Raw genomic sequence first — 6,000 nt, forward strand, 5'->3', positions numbered from 1 at the left:
ATTTTATTTTCAGTGGTTTATTTTGGATATGTTGAATGACCCACACCATTAAGCAGCTGCAGGTGGTTTGGTTGGCTGCCAAGACTTTGAAGGTCAGGGCTCCATCACTGTGCAGTGGTGATGCCAGCAGTTACTCTGAGTGAGCTGCAGACGTCAGTGGCTGCAACTGGAGATAAAGTTCATGGCTCCAAAATCTCTAAGGCCTTACATAAAAGGGTATTTCTGGACAAGTAGCAAGGGCGAAGCCCTGGCTAAAATATCCTTGCCTGTAAAGGCTCTGCAACGTGTCATTTAGAAGATACTGTAAAGGTGTGGAAGAAGGTCTTGAGGTCAGATGAGACTAAAGTGGAACTTTTTGTCCTCAACACTAAGCAGTAATATGGTGTAAATCTAATACTGTGCATCAGCCAGGTAACACCATACCTATTGTAAAGTATGGTACTATGGGGATGATTTTCAGCAGCAAGGACTGGAAATCTGGTCAGGATTGATAGGAAGAAGAATGCTGCTAAATGCAGAGGGATTTGGATAAAAACCTGCTAGCCTTAGCCAGAAAGCTTAAACTGGAGAGGAAGTTCACCTTTCTGCAGAACAACAACCCAAAGCACACAGCCAGAGCATCCATGGAGTGGCTTCAAATGAAGAAAATTGATGTCCTTGAGTGGCCCAGTCAGAGTCCTGACCTTAACCCGATCAAACATTTCTGGCAAGACCTTAAGTTTGCTGTCCACTACCACTCCCCAACTAACCTGACGTAGCTTGAGCAATTTTGCAAGGACGAATGGGCAAATCTTGCTCCATCACAGTAATAGAGACTTATTCAAAAAGATTACTGGCTGTAATAGCTGCGAGAGGTGGTTCAAATAAATCCTGAGCTGCTGACATTTCAATTTTTGGTTTTTCATGCTTTACAATTTTCCCTGTTTTCTTTGGGTCTCTACTGTGGGAGGAAAAAAGGAGTATGCGATTCACAAATAAAAGTTCTCTGTTAAATTGATCAAAATGCTTGGTTGTAATACTCATTTATATGAACTAAGGGTTGAGGGCTGAGAACTTTTACAAGACACTGCACAGTGGATTCTGGTTAATTGGGCCATCAATTAATCAAGGCTGCCACTTATTTGGGACAACGCTTAAAGAATAAAATTAATTGAAAAAATAGCCATGGTTCCCTTTATTTATTTGGGACACTATGCTGCTTAACTGGGGCAGGAGACTTGCCGAACAGTTTCTAACTGGCTTCATACATGTGCATTTGTATGCCTTTTAAACGCTACACAGTGCTTCCAACAAACAACCTTTTAAATTGCGTCATTTGTGTGTGTTTATGTTCAGAAAGCACTGATTTCTGTCACTGATAATTTAGGACTGTTTTGCTCACTGCTGTTTCAAGCATTCAGGTTTGGAGATGCTGGAAACAGCTGTGAGTGAAATGAAATTATTTCACTACTTCAGCAAGGTAGGAATTACAAATAATTTGAAGGTATTGACAATCATCTTGAATGTTACAACAACAATGGATATTTATAGGGTGCAATGATTGAAAATTGTATGAAGTCAGTCCATTATCTACAGTGGGTGTCTGCACTGATTTTGTTCATTTATAGTCATTCCAAAGAACACAGCAGAGTACACATGATCTGTCTCTAACTATTAGGAATAATGCAGTTTTATAATACTGTAGTAGTATTGATAATGTTCCAATTTGTTCTGTATTTCATTCAATCATTTGTTACTCAGTTAAACAATAGTTTGTCTTTTCTAAACCTTTTTAATTATTTTCATGAAACTTCGGCTCATTGTACTGGTCCTGATGCATCCCAATTAACTGGAATCACTGTACTAGTAAAATAAGCCTATAGCTCATTTCAATATAAAATGTAAAGAGTTTGAGCAAGTTTCATAAGGAAGAAAGATAGTCTGTATTGATCCTGTGATAAAATCTCCATGTACTGTACAGCCTGGCAATTTCCAAATGGATGTTGGCGGTGAGGAGAATGCTGAAGGGCACAGAGGTAAGGGTTGGTTGAGTACTTGTTCTGTTGAATTTATTTCATTGGCTCATTTTGAACTTGGTCTTCCATATCCTTTGTGTATTTATACCCAAAGAACACAGGGTCCTCCAATCCAAGCAAAGTGAGTACAAAGCAGTACTTTAAAATAAAATGTTGCCCACACAGGTTGCACATCGTAAACACAAGAAATTAGAAACCATAGAAAAACTACAGCACAGAATCAGGCCTTTGGCCCTTCTTGGCTGTGCCGAACCATTTTCTGCCTAGTCCCATAGACCTGCACGTGGACCATATCCCTCCATACACCTCCCATCCATGTATCTGTCCAATTTATTCTTAAATGTTAAAAAAGAACCCGCATTTACCACCTCTTCTGGCAGCTCATTCCACATTCCCACCACTCTGTGTGAAGAAGCCCCCCCACCATGTTCCCTTTAAACTCCCCCACCCTTAACCCATGTCCTCTGGTTTTTTTCTCCCCTTGCCTCAGTGGAAAAAGCCTGCTTGCATTCACTCTATCTATACCCATCATAATTTTATATACCTCTATCAAATCTCCCCTTATTCTTCTACACCCCAGGGAATAAAGTCCTAACCTTTTCAACCTTTCTCTGTAACTGAGTTTCTCAAGTCCTGGCAACATCCTTGTAAACCTTCTCTGCACTCTTTCAACCTTATTAATATCCTTCCTGTAATTTGGTGACCAAAACTGAACACAATACTCCAGATTCGGCCTCACCAATGCCTTATACAACCTCATCATAACATTCCAACTCTTATACTCAATACTTTGATTAATAAAGGCCAATGTACCAAAAGCTCTCTTTACGACCCTATCTACCTGCGATGCCACTTTTAGGGAATTTTGTACAGTATCTGTATTCCCAGATCCCTCTGTTCTACTGCACTCCTCAGTGCCCTACCATTTACCCTGTATGTTCTACCTTGGTTTGTCCTTCCAAAGTGCAATACCTTACACTTGTCTGTATTAAACTCCGTCTGCCATTCTTCAGCCCATTTTTCCAGCTGGTCCAAGTCCCTCTGCAAGCTTTGAAAACCTTCCTCGCCGTCCACTACACCTCCAGTCTTTGTATCATCAGCAAATTTGCTGATCCAATTTACTACATTATCATCCAGATCATTGATATAGATGACAAATAACAATGGACCCAGCACTGATCCCTGTGGCACACCACTAGTCACAGGCCTCCACTCCTGGAAGCAATTCTCTACTACCACTCTTTGGCTTCCTCCATTGAGCCAATGTTTAATCTAATTTACCACCTCTCCATGTATACCTAGTGACTGAATTTTCCTAACTAACCTCCCATGCGGAACCTTGTCAAAGGCCTTACTGAAGTCCATGTAGACAACATACACTGCCTTCTCTTCGTCCACTTTCCTGGTAACCTCCTCAAAAAAACTCCAATAGATTGGTCAAACATGACCTACCACGCACAAAGCCATGTTGACTCTCCCTAATAAGTCCCTGTCTATCCAAATGCTTGTAGATTCTGTCTCTTAGTACTCCCTCCAATAACTTACCCACTATCGATGTCAAACTTACTGGCCTATAATTTCCCGGATTACTTTTCGATCCTTTTTTAAACAGCGGAACAACATGAGCCATTCTCCAATCCTCCGGCACCTCACCCCTAGACACCAACATTTTAAACTTATCTGCCAGAGCCCCTGCAATTTCAACATTAGTCTCCTTCAAGGTCCGAGGGAATACCCTGTCAGGTCCTGGGGATTTATCCAATTTAATTTGCCTCAAGATAGCAAGCACCTCCTCCTTTTCAATCTGTACAGTTTCCATGATTTCACTACTTGTTTCCCTTAATTCCATAGACTTCATGCCAGTTTCCCTAGTAAATACAGATGCAGAAAACCCGTTTAAGATCTCCCCCATTTCTTTTGGTTCCGCACATAGCCGACCACTCTGATCTTCAAGAGGACCAATTTTATCCCTTACAGTCCTTTTACTCTTAATATACCTGTAAAAGCTCTTTGGATTATCCTTCACTTTGACTGCCAAGGCAACCTCCTGTCTTCTTTTAGCCCTCCTGATTCCCTTCTTAAGTATTTTCTTGCACTCTTTATACTCAAGCACCTTATTTACTCCCTGTTTCCTATACATGTCATACAACTCTCTCTTCTTCTTTATCAGAGTTGCAATATCCCTTGAGAACCAAGGTTCCTTATTCCTATTCACTTTGCCTTTAATCCTGACAGGAACATACAAGCTCTGCACTCTCAAAATTTCTCCTTTGAAGGCTTCCCACTTACCAATCACATCCTGGCTAGAGAACAACCTGTCCCAATCCACGCTTTTTAGATCCTTTCTCATTTCTTCAAATTTGGCCTTCTTCCAGTTCAGAACCTCAACCCTAGGATCAGATCTATCCTTGTCCATGATCAAGTTGAAACTAATGGTGTTATGATCACTGGAACCAAAGTGCTCCGCTACACACACTTCCGTCACTTGTCCTAACTAAATTCTGTTGGTGCTGGAAATAACCATATGACCTTATAACAATTACAGCACTGAAACAGGCCGTCTCGGCCCTTCTAGTCTGTGCCGAACTCTTACCCTATCCTAGTCCCACTGACCTGCACTCAACTCATAACCCTCCATTCCTTTCCTGTCCATATATCTATCCAATTTAACTTTAAATGACAACATTGAACCTGCCTCAACCACTTCTGCTGGAAGCTTGTTCCACACAGCTACCACTCTCTGAGTAGAGACGTTCCCCCTCATGTTACCCCTAAACTTTTGCCCTTTAACTCTCAACTCATGTCCTCTTGTTTGAATCTTCCCCATTCTCAATGGAAAAAGTCTAACCATGTCAACTCTATCAATCCCCCTCATAATTTTAAACACCTCTATCAAGTCCCCCCTCAACCTTCTACGCTACAAAGAATAAAGACCTAACTTGTTCAATGTCCTCTGTAACTTAGGAGATGAAACCCAGGAAACATTTTAGTAAACCTCCTCTGTACACTCTCAATTTTATTGACATCTTTCCTATAATTCAGTGACCAGAACTGTACACAATACTCCAGTTTTAGCCTTACCAATGCCTTATACAAATTCAACATTACATCCCAACTCCTATACTCAATGCTCTGATTTATAAAGGCCAGCATACCAAAAGCTTTCTTCACCACCCTATCCACATGAGATTCCATCTTCAGCGAACTATGCACCATTATTCCTAGATCCCTCTGTTCTGAAGCATTCTTTAATGCCCTACCATTTACCATGTATGTCCTATTTTGATTAGTTCTACCAAAATGTAGCACCTCACATTTTTCAACATTAAACTCCATCTGCCATCTTTCAGCCCACTCTTCTAACTGACCTAAATCTCTCTGCAAGTTTTGAAAACCTACCTCATTATCCACAACACCACCTATCTTGGTATCATCTGCATACTTACTAATCCAATTTACCACCCCATCATCCAGATCATTAATATATATTACAAACAACATTGGACCCAGCACAGATCCCTGAGGCACACCGCTACACACCATCCTCCAATCTGACACACAGTTATCCACCACTACTCTCTGGCATCTCCCATCTAGCCACTGCTGAATCTATTTTACTACTTCCATATTAATGCCTAACGATTGAACCTTCCTAAATAACCTTCCGTGTGGAACCTTGTCAAAGGCCTTACTGAAGTCCACATAGACAACATCCACCGTTTTACCCTGGTCAATTTTCTTAGTAACCTCATCAAAAAATTTGATTTGTCAAACATGACCTTCCACGCACAAATCCATGTTGACTGTTCCTAATCAGACCCTGTCTATCCAGAAAATTATATATACCATCTCTAAGAATACTTTCCATCAGTTTACCCACTATTGACGTGTCAGAGCCCCTGCTATTTCTACACTAACTTCCCTCAAAGTCCTAGGGAATATCTTGTCCGGACCCAGAGACTTATCCACTTTTATATTCCTTAAA

This window comes from Mobula hypostoma, chromosome 12, assembly GCF_963921235.1.
Source record: "Mobula hypostoma chromosome 12, sMobHyp1.1, whole genome shotgun sequence".
Classification (NCBI taxonomy): domain Eukaryota; kingdom Metazoa; phylum Chordata; class Chondrichthyes; order Myliobatiformes; family Myliobatidae; genus Mobula; species Mobula hypostoma.